The sequence below is a fragment of the Quercus lobata genome, chromosome 4 (genome assembly GCF_001633185.2).
Source record: "Quercus lobata isolate SW786 chromosome 4, ValleyOak3.0 Primary Assembly, whole genome shotgun sequence".
In the NCBI taxonomy this organism is placed as follows: domain Eukaryota; kingdom Viridiplantae; phylum Streptophyta; class Magnoliopsida; order Fagales; family Fagaceae; genus Quercus; species Quercus lobata.
The window spans coordinates 3,381,661-3,398,152 of NC_044907.1; positions in this window are offsets into that span (position 1 = coordinate 3,381,661).

A 16,492-nucleotide genomic window follows, 5' to 3' on the forward strand; every position below is an offset into this window, starting at 1 on the left:
ACTTGAAAACATCAAGAGGACCCACTATGGAAAACTAAAGAGTAGGTGCTTTGTTATTGTCATCCGCTGGTGGAGCATTATTTTATAATAAAAAGTGGGATGTTTATGCGGCTTTCAATATTATGACCTTCTTAAGAATATTATTACACCGCACAAATATATAGAGATAATATATCCCCCATGAAATTTAAATAAATTAATAAAAATAAGGGGGGAGAGAGAGAGAGAGAGAGAGAGAGAGCTTGAGAAATTAAGGGGCCAACAACTTGTTATCTATAATATATTATAAACAACATATTTCGACAATATAAACTTTAAAACGACCATATTTTAATTATTTAATCATGTATTACTTATTCAAACGTATATATAAGAAATTTAATAAGATTAATAAGAAAAATATTCGGTCGATAAGAAGAAAAAAAAATTGTTTTCTAAAAGTTTGACACTTAAAAAAAAAAAAAAAAAAATTGTTTGGTTGCAAGTTGCAACCCTAAAAGAATAGTAAAATATTGGGAGAATATTTGCAATTTTGGTCCATTAGATGCAATTTTTTTTAGTTGACTCAAGAAAAAAAATTACAAGAGAAACATAATAAAAATTACAATATTTTGTTTTTGAAGCAATCTCAACACAATTAGATTGAGACACTACCTCCTCTTTTCACCTTGTAAGTGTGCATGCTTGGCTAATTTTATCCTACATTACAAATTTATATCTATATTTAGCATAAAATCCACATTTTCTATTTCACACAATCATAACTGTATTTATATCTATATTTAGCATAAAATCCACATTTTCTATTTCACACAATCATAGTCATTTATATTTAATTGGTTATGTAGTTAGAGACTTAGAATGTAAATTTACACAATTTTATACGAGCTGATATAGGTGATTTTTGGTTTTGAACATGTAAAATTTACCCTTTAAACTATTATAAATTGACCGACGCAAGTATTTTTACATTTTAACTAAATAAATCACTTTACTTATATTGTAATAAGGACTCTCTCTTTTTATCAATGTGGGATTTCAAATTTAACTAGCACACTAACTCTTCATTTTTTTCATTAAATTTTTAACTTATTATTTATTAATATATTAAAATAACAAATTTAATATTAAAATACTTCAATAAATATCTTTTGTGATGTTTTATGCATTACGGTCAAAATCACTTTGCTTTTCTCTCTATTTACCCAAAAAAAAAAAAAAAAAGTAAAGTATAATGGAAGGCTAATATGGTCCAACAAAATTGGAATTTGAAATGCAAAAAGGAAAGAAGAGAGAGGTAGTGGGAAGACTATATAATGTGTCATAGACACCTCGAGAATGAGGAGTGTCGTGTTTTGTGTGGTACAACACAGCAAGCAGAGTACAGCTGCCCCAATATATACATTTAACCAAAAAATTTAGCAGAAAAGGTTATCACATGTGATGCTTGCTGCCGCCATTGCAGATTGCTCTGCCCTCCTCACTCTTCTCATCTCTTAAAAAATATATATATATATGTAGTCTCACAAATTTTTTTATTATAATTATGATGGGACATGGTACAATTAGTGAAGAAAAAACTGTACATGAAATGTGTAAATAAAGGATAATTACTTACTGTTTATTATATCAAAGTCGTGATAAAAATATTGTGAAATAATTTGTGCACCTAGAATTACTTGATTTTATAAGTTGTAAAGCCCTAGAGCCTGGTGTCTCTAAAAGTCATCTCAATAATTGTTTCGATGCTTTGTTGCTACAATTATGATGTGATAAAGTACAATTAGTAAAAACAAAAAAAAAAAAAGAATTCATGCATAAGTAATAACTAATTATTTAAAGTCTATCACATCAGAATTGTGACGACAACATTGTGAAATAATTTGGGAACTTAATGTACTTAGTTTTATAGGTTATATAGCCCTACAGCCTGGTGTCCCTTAAATTCATTGCAATAATTGTTTCAAATGCACTATCCTCACTGCGCTCTACCTTCAATAATTCCTTAGAATACAGCCCTTAAATAGACTGCCAGCTGGCTTCCACTGCACACTAAGCCAAGAGTACTTGTTCCACGTTGGAAGATATGACTTATCATGGCCTGGCCAGATGGGCCTATTTAGTACACTTCCCTATCCTTTTTGCGCCTTTTATACTTTGTTTGTGGGGGACCTTCAAGCTTCATAGTCCGAGGTAGACATGGAATTGGTAGTGTAAACCATTGGCTATGCATGAATAGCCATTTATCGACAAGATATACTACATTACTTTTGTGTTAAGGTTTTTTTTTTTTTTTTTTTTTTGGGCATAATTTTTTATGCAATTCATTATGAGTTTTGATTGAAAAAAAAATGATTTGAGTTTATTTTAAAATGGTTGTTTATCATTCACTATCAAGACTAAAAGGAAGACCCACATAAAATTTTATTAATACATCTTAATAAATTGAGGACCCGTTTGGTAAGAAATTTTTAGTAACCTTGTTTAAGTTTTGTGAAAATACGTGTAGGTGAAAAATTATGTTGAAATATATGTTGTGGTGTTTAAACAACAGTTTTCGTTATTTAAACACCGTTACCAAATGGGGCATAAGATTAATTGAATTTACTAAGGTAAAAATTAACAGTATCTTAAGATATTTGTTAGTAGATAATTTTAAGAAAGTTTTGATACCATTTTTAGAGTAGATATAAAAAGTTGAAAAAAAAAAAAAAGTAAATTCGTTTTATTTTTTCATAAAAAGTTTTACAAATATTTCCTAAATTAATATTTTTAAGGTATTCATTAACCTTTCTTTTAGTTTAATATCATTTTTATATGTATTTATAATTAACATTATTATTAAAAAAAATTATATATTGTTTTATGTTACTAAATTTATTATTTTTATAAGAGTAGTGCGAGTTTTTTTCTGAAAAGTCATTTGAGACCTTGTTGTTGGATAGAAATAACTTGGATGATCAAAATTTCCTTTTACTTATCAGCCATCAATTTTAAAATTTTATTTAAAGATTCTTAGTTTTTTTTTAAAACCATTGTTAGTGATTTATTTATTTTGTGACACCATCAGCAATTTGAGCTTTCAAGGTCAAGCATCATCCCATAATTTTTTTTTTGTGATTTTTTTTTGTTTTGTTTTTCTCAATCTATCAATTTTAAACAATAAAAAAAGAAAAAGAAAAAAATCCTCTATTTTTTTATAGGAAAATTTTTCCTATTTGAGATTATAATAAATGAGTTTTAGTACCCATTTAAAAAGTCTCTTTAAAATTACATGTACAAACTACAATATACAAAATTTTCAAATATCTTTTCTTAAGGTGTATATTTACAATTAATCAACACTTCATTCTCATTTAATAAATATGTGACTAATCCATGACAAAGACATTAAAGACTTTTAATTTTTAATTTTTTGTGTTTCTAATTAAAAGTGGGGGAATAAATAAATAAAATACATGCGCATGATAAGTGATGATGAAGAAGTAAGTAGCGTTTTGGGGACGGTATTCTGTCCGCGTCTGGTACATGTCCATTGTCCAAATTCCAAACTCCAAAGTCCTCTCAGGCTACAGCTGCTATGGGCCCCTACTTTTTACATTCTTCAAGTTTATTAATATAAAAATATATTATACTATTATTTAAAGCTTAAAACAAACCCACTCTCCCATAAAAAAAAAAAAACCCACTTTTATTAATAAATACTTATTATAAAAGGGACAGCCAAGTTTCCAAGATTCACACAAATGTACATAAGCCCAACTGAGTGTTGACTACAAATTCTCTTGTTGGAGAGTTTGGTCCAACCACAATTTGATTAAGTATGGATGGGATATGACATATCTATTTTTGTCACAATGCGTGAATCATATGGGTTTATACTTTACTTAACTCTCTTTTGTTAATTATGTCTAATCCAAGAAGTTGCATCCTTAACCAAAACACACTAATTAAATTATTAAGAATATGTTGACGGTACTCGATTGCACAAGTTAAGGAGGAATCGAGTGAATCCCAAATTTATTGAGAAGTAGAAAAATGTAATAAACAAATAATCATTTGACTAAATATTGTGTGAGTGTCCAAAAAAAATTGATTGATTGCAATAAAAAGACTCAACCTTAACTAATGTATTTTGACACTCATTACTAAATCCTTTAAATTAACAATATGATTATAATTTAATAGCAAAATCATATATTTTAGTGTCTTATGTGGTTTAAAAGGTCCTTTAAGTTAAGTGCATATCGCTATCTCTCATTCAATCATGTTCTTTTCAATTCAATAGATCTCTTCTTAAACCATATTGTTACTATTCATTTAGCAATTGACCATACAATGTAATTTGTTGTGTTGGGATGGAGTTATCCAACTATATGGAACAACTTAAACATGATAAATTTAATAACTGTGTCAGAAACTCTTAACAATAATAATATGATTCGTTTATTGGTTTATTAAGCTAGTTAACGCGATGCAATATCCACATATATAACACACTTCATGAATAGGTCTTGCTGAGTTGGCACAGATACGAATTGGATTCAAACAAAAGCAATATTTTTTGATATAATAATTACAAACAACTAAACACCGCACAATTTCTAGCATTATCTCTTACTTGATATTCAAGTTAAAAAAAAAGTATGAACATCAATACCAAAGAAGTATAATCATTAACAAAGGCTCATCCAATGTAATACGTCGGTGGTGTTTATATATATTGTTTTGAAATAGTACTGATTTGGCTGAATTTTGGAATTAAAAAAAGAAGAAGAAGAAGAAGAAGCTTGTATTGAATTATAAACTAACTTGGGTGGAATTGAATTCAAACTAGAAACATTTTAGGAAAAAAAAAAATCGATAGTTGGGAAAATCATATTGCTGAATTATACAATTAAATTGCCAATTTTTTTTTTAAATTTATTTATGAGCAAACAATTAAACATATGAATGATGAATTGTTGAAATAGAAAAGTTAACGAATGCCCTAAAAGTATTGGTACAATAAATGTTTTTAAAAACTTTAATTTTATGAGAAGAGAAAAAAAAAACAATTAATTTGTAGTTGACTTCTAATATTTTCTATAAATTAATGTCAAAATATTCTTAAAATAATTTATTAAGAATTGTTTTAGAGCACCCGTGAATACAATTGGATTGTCCAACATTTTGTTGTTATTATGAGCAAACATAGGATAGGAGTGATGAATCTCACATAGAAGGAAAAATCAAAGAAGATGAGCAGTACTAATCGATATACATACATAAATAATTGAAGTAAATAAATTCACCCAATGAATTGGGTCAGAGCTTAGTATTGTGGGAGAATCTTGTAGCAAGTTTTGATAGGTGAACTCTCTCCCCACACATTTATCATTAGCCCGACCATTTGTATTGGAATGTCAGTCTGACAGGGTGGTGCCACATTGTTTTTAATACATATTACTATTACTATACCCCCTGTAGTTTTTGGTCAATATCTCTACACATCCCATCAAATTCATGTAGCTCCAGTTTTAGCCATTTTATATTTTTTATACAAGAATTAAAAAAAAAAGAAACTAAAAATACAGTCCAAAAGTCAGTGCCGAGTTATTTTTATAATAGACATTCATTTATCTTCTTGATGTAGACCTATCACCAGTTTTTAATATATAATACAACTTTATGCTTTTGTGAAGAACAATTCTAATCTATTTGGCACTGCATTAGATATGGTTTGATGGTAGAAATTCTTGTTCCAGTACTGAGAGAGAAGTGATTCGAGCGATAATGACAATAAGATTCGTGTGATACACATGATATTGCCATTGCCATTGCCATTGCCATCGGGTGACATGGAGTTGATAAGCCCATTCCGGAAACTTTTTTTTTTTTTAATTCAGAAAAAAAAAAAAATCTAATCTATTCAGCCAAAAAAAGAAGAAGTAGAACAATTCTAATTTGTACACTCAATTTTCACTTTTTTATTTTTATATGCATTTCTCAATAATAATACAACTTATTACACGTCTAATTATGAAATTTACTGTGGGTTCTTACGTGCTCATAAACAATATAAAATGTAAGATAGAGATACATTCATGATATACATGATCAACACGCAATAATCATGGCATTATTAAAATGCATTACCCTTAATCATGCTATGTACACTCCACCAATAGGCAAGAACTTGACGTGCTTGCATGTCACATTTTTAATGGCTAGTACAATCTTAATGGCCCTGCTTAAAAGTGGCATGATCTATCCAGGCTTCTCCACCTATATATTTTTGTTTTTTGTTTTTAATAATTGCTTTAAAAGACATAAAATTATTTATTAAGATGATACATAACATCTCATGCCTTAGTTTCATTATTATTTTTTTTTTAATTTTTTTTTTTCGCATTGAATTTGTGGGTCCGGGAGGTCTACAATCCTGCCCAAACTCTATCTGGGCTCAGGGCCTGTGCCAAGGAGGTATTTTGCCGAGGACGAATAATCGATGGCCGGGGTGCCAAGGGGAACGGCTGAGAAAGTACCCTGTCCTCGGCATTCCAGAGCTTCAATGGGAAGACCTACATCTTGGTGGGGGCTATCCTCAAACAGCCCCCTGAAGGGGATGTGAGTGGAAGGGGGGCCCATAGGGAAGCAGGGTGTAGGATTGAATAAAGGAAAATGCGTCCCCTCCGCATTAAATGCATCTGCCAACGCCCAAATCCGATTAATGAGAAAAGACGTTTGGACGGTGTAAACTTCGATCTTCGCAACTAGTAGAAAGTTAGAGGGGACGGTTGATGGGATGGATACAAAAATAAGCACCTGCCTGACCAACAAGTAGAGGGTCAGGATTAACCAAGACGGACTATATAATAAAAAGGTAGGTGCACCAAGCAAGAGGCTGGGAAAAATGGCCAAAAACCAGAGCCTCCCAGCCCACCTCCAGGAGAAAGATTCCAATGGTGAAGAAAACTTAACCACGCATGAACACCACGAAAAACCCACCACCTGGTGACCAAGGCCTAGCCTTTCAAACCCACGCTCTACAAATGAGATTGTTTGGGCCTTTTTATGTGCGAACCCAACACTGTTACGGTTCGTTACGAATCGTGTCCTTACAGAATTAATGTTTAATTTGTTATAATTATTTAGGTTGAATAATATATATCAAAACAAAAAAAAAAGTATGATAAAGTTTTTTTTTTTTTTTAGAAGAAGAAATATGATAAAGTTTTTTTTTTTTTTTTTGTTGTTGTTGAGATAATTACAATATACTGCTAATCTCACAACTAAAACTCTTTTTCCCTCATAGACTTCAAATACTTTGTACATGAGAAAGTGTCAATTAAGTTATAAGACACTTGACAAGAAGTATGATAAAGTTGATGAATATTTCTTTATTTTTATTTTTATTATATATATATATATATATATATATATAGGATTTTGAAGGGTTGGGGTTGTTAGTTATGGTTTAAAATATTTTTATCAATACTATATGACTGGGATTAGTTGAACATTTCAAAGCCGACATATAAATCATAAAAGCTAGGATGAATTTCATGAGTTGGCCGAGGCCACAAAATATTCCCACTTTCCTACGTCATCCAATTGAATCAAAGAATTGAGGAAGGGGCAATCCAATTTGTAATTATAATTCCTTAACAACTTCAATTAAGTAGAGATTATTGGGTGGTTAATGGTTATGATAGCATTTCTGGTGCGCTTAGCTTATCAAACTTTGTAATCATCCATATCTTAGGTGAGGGTTGTTGTACTGCTCTTGATAGCTGGACATCTTTGCCATCTTTGTTTCCATAACTAACTAATAAAATTCAAGGATGCTATAATTGGTTGGTTTGATAGAAATAATAAATGGTCAAAATGTACAGTTTCTTAGATAACTTTGTACATTTTATTCTTCAATTATATTCAAACACATAGCTGCTTTGAGTTTGTTTGCTTGTTTGTTATTTTTTTTTTTCGTTTTTTTAATTGAAAAGATATTGTATTATATTGTTTAATTAATGATTGAAAAACCTAATTCACTATGCTTAATGATTTGTACCAAGTTTTTCCCATAATGAAATTACCTCTCTCTCTCTCTCTCTCTCCAAGACTCCAAGGATGAAAAGCCCTTCTAAAACAAATGCACTTAGGTCTGATCATTGATGTCAAAGTTTTGCATAGCACTATGGCATATTATCACTAGCCTGTCTTGAGGTTCAGGTTTAATTACCTTTCCATGCATTTGTTGACATTTTAGTACCTAAACTTGATATGATTTTTTCCTAACAAATCACGTACACCACTAAAAAAACTAAAAAAATATGATATAGACTTTGTTGATTTTAAATTAGGGTTTATTTTCTTTTTCTATTTTCACTAGAAATTAAGAGGGGCTTGTTTTTATAGATAATTGTTAGCGTATGGATTTATGCATAACATTAAAGATACCATTTATATAGTAGTTGAGTTGTTAAATCATAATAGTGAGAGTTCAACAAATGTGCCTTCTTTTCTTAATATAAAGAAAACAGAGGGATGTAGGATTAACAGATTCAAGACACTTTTTTTCTTCTCTTATTTTTTTATTTTTTTATTTTTTATTTTTGGTGAAGGTCAATAATAACATTAACAACCAAAGTTCGTGGAACTTTTTCCCAAGCATGACAACGATAGGATATCGTGAAGATAATCAATTGTCATTATAACCAGTTATTGTTGCTGCCATTCTAGATATATATGATGTTATTTCAGTGTTCACAAATGGTCCAAAATCTTCTAGATTAAGCTATCATAATTTTGATTTTGAATTTACTCTAAATCTAGTATCATTAATTACCTAGAGTTCAAATGAAGGAAGAAAATTGTACACACAAAACTATTGTAGCTGATGGTGGAATATTAAAGAGTGAAACATGATCAAAGATCCCATTCCCAACATCACATGATACTGAAAAAAATAATGTACATCACAACGGTCGAATTTTTATCATTTTACTCTACATAATTTTTAAACATATATATTGCAATAAGTGGACCTTCAAACCATGTGAAAAATCAGAAATATTTTGGTCAAGATCCCTAGGAATTTAAGATGGTGTAAGAAAATAGGTAAACTTATCCAAAGATTCCAAACCCCATTTGAACCCTCTTTGTTGGGCAAGAAATAATCCACAAGTTCATGCATAATTTAAGAGCTTGTTGATTATAGAACAATCATGGGCTTGGACATGATTGTGGTGGTCATAAGTTAGCAGGAAAAACATGCAGTGGGTCACTGGTTTGTCACTTTTTTCATGCATATATAGGGCACCACTTCTTGTGCAATGACCACTCGATCCCCTTTGTACCTAACAAGTTTTTCCTTCCATTCAAGGACAATTTTGGCGACTCATTAAGAGCTTCATGGAAAAAAAAGTGTGGGAGAGGGGTCCAAATTATATGAAGTAATTATAGCATTTTTTCTTCACTACTTGTCTTGTAGTTAGAAACTGTTTGATAATTAATTTGGAAGTGGATAAGATATTAAGATGAAGATAAATTTGCATTGATAGTTATAATATAAGAAACCGAAAACAGAGATTGCTTTGAATTCAGGAAGCAATGCAAAGAAAGGCCCATGTTTCTTTCATGTGAGTCTTGTCCCCCTCCCATGTGCATTTATGTTATGTTCCCTTGTTATATCTACTTCTCTTCAATCACCATCCCTTCTTGTTTGGCTTGTGAGAACTTTACTATTTTGGAATAACTTCATCTTTGCAAAGATACATAATTGGTGCACTGTTTTTGGCGTACCCAATATTTGTGTGGTGCTAGATCCTAGATACCACCAAAAAACTACTTCACCATTTTCTTTTTGGCTTTATTAAAAGCTATGTACCAATTTTTTTGATTCTTTAGGTTTTCAGATTACCAAACAATCACGGGTCAAGTAAATAAGATAGTAAATCCTTTATAATGACTGTGAAGGCAATGGTCAAAGACATAAAATACAAGTTACTAAATATGTTGGATGTATACGTGACTTGAATTAGTCACGCACTTGAACTAGTCACACACTTGAACTAGTCACACAATTTTGTTTCAAATTTGGCTAATGAGTCTTTATTTCTCTTTGATTTGGATAGTTGGCCGGCCGTAGTTAGTTTTGTTATGTGCATCCGGCGCTGCATTTTAGTATTTTAAGTAACACACAACTTTGTTCATGTGTACTTTTAGGTTTGGAGAATTAAGAATTCTTGTAGAGTGCTGGTTATAGTAAGAAAAAGTTCTTTGTGTATGTTTGGGGTTTGGCCGTTTGGGTCATATAAGACTATAAGAGTCCCTTAGTGGACCTTTATAATCTTCTTATATCTTTGTGTTTTCTATATATGTGATTGTTTATTACATTTTTTATTCCTATTTTGTATTGTTAAAATAAAAGGGACAAAAATAGAATGACGTAGATTATAGAAAGAAATTAGAAGCAATATTTAAGTGGTTCGATGTGATGGTTTATCTTCATAATGCAAAGCTTTAATAAATCAGAAAAAGTTTAGACAGTTTACAAATTATAGAATTACGTGAATAAGAGGGAGGAGTGTAGGCCAAAAGCCTACGGGTCACTGTGCAACACTAGGCTAACACATGACGTGACAAGTTGGGTCAGTTGCGCATATATGATATGGACAAGTTCAAATCCAACACTAAGCCCACTATCTTAAGATATCACTTAAGGAGAACAATGACTTATAAACTCTAAAGATAACTCACTCTTAATCAATGTGAGACAAGCAACATAGAGCAATAGTGTTTGGAACACTCATCCACGCTAACATTCGGTATATGTAGGAGCTGGCTTTAGGCTAGCCCCATACTAACATGGACATTCAATCTAATGTCTCTCTTGGGCTACAACATCTTTACGCTCACAATATTTTTAAAATGCATAAATCCACAATAATAAACTATGCTCGCAACAAATTGGTATAAAAAATATATTTTAACAAATATTTTACATATTTCTTTGACTTGAGTGCTTGAAAATTGGCATCAAACGATGAAATTGAGATAATTGAAACATGGGCTAGGCTTGAGGCTATTATATTGGTGCTTCTCTTATAGGTTATTGTCCATTTGGGCTTTTCTACTATAGATACTTCAGGATTGGTTGCTGAAATGACAGGGTGCATTTGGGCTTCTATTGTAGATACATAAAGCATTTCATGGTCCACGCAAATCCAGCATGTAACTACAAGACATTTCGTTGACATTAATGTATTATCTAAGTGACAACCCTCACCTTCAAAAGTTAGTAGCCTTCGTATTGTATCTGATAACGCAAGAGAATCAATGGAGGTTGGGATTGTTGTTTATAAAAAAAAAAAAAATTTGGGGCTGTTATAAGAAACTCGTTTGTCCAATGACTCCGATTGATGTTACTAATAATTTTCTAGAAACAACATGCTGTTTTTCCAATTATGCACACATCTCTTAGAACTCTTCAATTGAATGATAAATAAATAATTTCATATCCTATTATATCACAAATAAAAAAATAACTTCAAACTTAGTGTATATATATATATTTGGGTTAAAAACAGCAGAAAATATTTTTTTTTTAGAAAAAAAAAATGGAAGAATATACAACAGGAGCAACAAAATGATACATGGGCCAGGCTTGTAGATTCTTTGTGGATCATGGACTCAAATTTGCTGAGGAAGTTCTTGACCTCCGGCTTAGTTGGTAGAATGGTATTAGTTTGGGCTTTGATTATATATATGCATGTCCAAAACATAAACATGATGCAATACAAGAAAACAAACATAAAAAGAAACAAACAAAACAAAGTTTTCTTATTAACTCAATGTCTTCTCCCCCTTGGTATATGCATCTCCCCTATGGAATATCTCTCTTCCTACAATTGTGCATGAGAAATAGAATTTCTCCCCCTAAGGATGTACACAAGAGTTATATAAAAATGACAAAAACACTCCGGTATACTCTTTAGAGTATACTCTCCCCCTTTTTGTCAGGAATAGACAATGGGTCGAGGAGAAAAGAGGGCAAGAGATGAAGGTATGAACAATGATAATGATGCATGAAGGGTGCGAGATGAATGAGAAAATGAAGCTCAAACCTAAGACAAAGTAAAATGCTACAAAGCATAAGGTAACATGACATGCTAGGATAAGAAGAAAGATATAGACCAATGCATAACAAGGGTAGCAAATGTGTGTGTAAGAAGTGGCTATGTGCAATGCATAACCAATGTATGGAAAATGCACATGTGGGGCAAGGTGTGTTAAATACACAACCAATGAACCAAACATGTTCCTAATGAGGAAACATGAGAAACCCCAAAGTTTGGTACTCATCGAAGTCCAAACAAGCGAAAAAATGCCTAAGAGACATTTTATCAAACACTTAGCGTGCACACTAAGAACAACAATGTGAAACAATGCATGAACATCATGAAATCCACCCTTAATACATGTTCTTTTTGCCACAAGGGGTCAACAACCAAAGCAAATCATCAAAAGAAACCAATCACATACAAAATTTTAATAAAAATTAAATTTTCCCAATCCCTATGATGAAAATCCCAACCAAGAGCACAAAACTCACCAAAACATAATTCAAGGATCCAAATCAATGTAAAGAGTTTAAAATTACCTTAGAGATGTTAAGGAATGAAAAGCCATTCAAATTGATTGGGTTTTGATGTAAAAATATTGAAAGAGGGGTTTAAAAGAGGATGAGAGAGGTTTAAAACAGGTTTCCCACGAAAAAAGCTTTTTAAAAAGTTGATTCTGGGCGTTTCGCGACTGGGCGAGTCGCCAGGTTTAGTCGCGAAAATTTTTGCGAGTCGCGAGTGAGTCGCCAAAGCTTCTAGATGAACTCGCGACTAGTGTTTCGCGACTGGCGAGTCGCCAGCTGAGTCATGAAAAACTCTAACACCTATTTTTCAACACAGAACATGTTTAAACAATGAAAAACAAAGTAAGCACTAAACATGAACACAAATAGTGATAAAAAATACTTCCAAAAATATATAAAAAGATCAAAAATCTTTTGGATTGATCCATATATAGTTGAGCACACACACATCGCATTTAAACAAGTACAATCGAACAAATGAATAAGACATTCATTGAACATTAGGCATGTGTGTTGTATGTGTGTATCAAATGTGGAATAGTCCTTAGTCAAAAGTGAAGTTTCAATGATCAATTCAACCAAGTTATACATAACTAGTACTAAGTCAAGTGGTCTATTTCAATTATAGAAATGAACATATATGACATCTCAGAAGAAAATGATTACATATCTTTGAAACTTTTCATTTGGCTTCTTTACAATTCATAACATTTGATCATTTTGAATCAATACATCTCATTTTGAGATTGATGCCTGAAATTTTTGATATTTCAATTTGATGAACAAGCCTTTGGCTTTTAGGCATAATACATTTTCAATACAAGTTGCTTTCCCTTTTTCCTAATCAAATACTAGTATGTGCGACGGCTTTTGCAACTTATTATCTCTTTTCATTTTGAGATTTACATTTGTTGAGCTCTATAAGCAAAAACAATAAAAAGTGTGGAAAGATATATAGGCACAAGTCTATGCAAGTATCAAAACCATCAAGACTATTAACTAATCATTCATGACAAGTTTGAAGATCGATTTACAACAATCATACATAGATTTCAAGATTTTTCCCACATAGAAATAAGTGCATAAAGAACAAACTAAGCTCGTAAATGCATAGAGCCATTTGTATGAAGGTATAAGGCAAAACTCACATGTGATATGTGCTCAAACATATACGATCAAATTTTTTGAATTTTTCACTTTTTATGTGGGTTTGGATTTTTACTCACACAAAACTAAAATAAAAAAAAAAAGAAAAAAAGAAAAAGTTAAAATGCAAAAACAATCAAAACAATGCATAAAAAGAGATGCATGACAATGAAGCATCTAATGCATGAAGGGTCCTACAAAAATCGAAAGAATTAGATCAAGGACCAAAAGAGCAAAAGTTCAACAATAGGAACCCTTCCTCATCCAAATACAATGATTGTTTGGAATGAGTGTTTTATGAGAAGTGAGACGAGGGTTGGAAGAATGAGAACCGGAGATACACATAGACAAGGAGTTAAGAGCATTAAACGCTTTCTTTAACAACATGCTATTTTCACTCAAATCCGGTTTACCCTTTTTAGCATAGCTTCCAAGAAGCTCAGGTTTCTCTTTTCTTTTGATTCTTTTAAAAACATGAAACTTAGAGCATTGAGGTCTTAGATGACCAAAGGCACCACAATGGTGACAAACAATGTGTTTAGGTCCACTAGGCTTTGTGGAAAGGGATCTAGCAACATGGTTTTGTTCCCTCTTTAACTTATGATATTGAGGTCTTATATGACTAATCACACCACAATGGTGGCAAGTTGGAACAAACTTAGATCCAGCCAAAACCTTAGGTTGAGACCTAAATGGAAACTTTGACTTAACAACCTTTCTCTCCACCTTTTGATTTCTTTTATGTGGAGAAATGTACACCGATTTGTCCTTTAAGGTAGAACCCACAATAGGCACGAAATCGGGTACCACTACATGATTGCAACATATATTATCATCCTTTTTAGCAATAGGTTCAGCAATCAAACACTTGGCATGCATCTTAAGAGATTTATTTTCACATTTTAGCTCATCAACAAGTTTGTTAGACAAAACAAGTTTAGCATCCAAGTTCATATTCAAACATTCAAACTCTTTCAGCTTTTCAAGAGAATTTTCAGCAAGTTTCTTATATTTTTCAACCAATTTGTTTGCTTCATTGAGTTTAGCAATCAAATCATCATTTTCACAAAATAACTTGCTTAAATCCTTATTAAACTTCTTAGCCTTTTTCTTCAAGAGTTTGATGTTAGGAATATCAACAACATCCAAAGATTCATGTAATATAGTATCACAATCATGAGAATTATCACTCATAGAGGCATTTTCACAAACACATGGCATATTACATTCATCACCAACCAAATCATACAAAGAGGCATACAAAGCACTATCCGTGGCAAATAAACACAAGGGGTCAAGAATCACACTTAGGTATTTAAACCACAACAAGTGTACCCACTCTGATACCAATTGAAAGTTCAATCAGCGTATAAAACAATTTGAACGTTTAGACCCCCAATTAACAAATTATCAATTCAAACTTAATATCAAACAATTAATGTGCAGAATATAAACATAAACTTAATACAGAATTGATAAATAATCTAAACCAAATAAAATCACATTCACAGCAGAAATTAAATGGTAAAGATTAAGGGAAGAGAGATGCAAACACAAGGACAACACAATGATGTGTTATCGAAGAGGAAACTGAAGCCCTTGGCGTAAAACCTCTCCGCTGCCCTTCAAGCGGTAAATAATCCACTAAAGAATGTAGTTGGGATACATGAACAGCAGAAGACCCTCCAAGCCTAATCTACCAAATGTACCTAAACTCTCCAAGCTCCTACTCTAACGAGGTTCCGCCAAACCTATTTCTTCTTTAACTTACCAGATTCCGCTATTTGACCATAGCATCTACCAATAAGAAATTGGTCCCTTCTTAACTGCTTTCCAAAGCACCAAACAGCCATCTCACAGATATGGGTATGATGAGAAAAAGTTTTGGTAATGTACCTCTCAAGGATTTAATAATGGAGAGGAAGAGAGTAGAGGAATTTAAAGAGTCTCTATGTGAAGATTGTGGATGAATCAATCTTGTTTTTCTCTAGGGTTTCTCTCTCAAAATTCTCTCTAGAAGCTCTCTACATTTCGTGGGTATAAGGGACTATATATAGTAGGGTGAGAAGGAATGTGAAAAGTCAGTTTTTCCCAAACAGGGTGGTCTGGTGGCTTGGCCTTGCGACTGGGCTGAGTCGCAACTTCAAACCGTGAGCTAACGGCTTGGTCAGCCTGGGACTTTTGTCCTGTAGTACAATAGCTGGCATGACTCTTCAGCTCCCCTGCATGCTTCACACATGTGCCAACTTTGGCGGCTTGCCAGTCGCGAGTCCAGCTGCAAGTCTTTGAATCCTTGCACAATCTTGAGCATTTCTTCACACTCTCTCACTCATTACCCTTACATAATTCCCACCTGAATACAGGGTCACTAATTGCTAAAATATAAGCAAATTTGGCACGGAATAAAGCCAACAAGATGGTTGATAAAATTCAACCTTACAACTTTGTTGACTGATTTTAGAAGGCCCAGAGTTTGGATTTTGGATCAAGTTAATTCTCTCAGAGGTCCAGAAAAAACAAACCATTTTTTTTAGGGGCTAGTGTTATTGATCATAAGAACACGTACTCTATCTCTATGGCTAGCCTCCAAAAGTTAATAGGTAATCAATCCAAAAAATATTATTTACATACTACAAATAAAAAACACACTGAAATTGCGTATGGACATTAACGTGAGTTTGAAAACATTTTATGTCATTTGCCTTGCAATAAAAA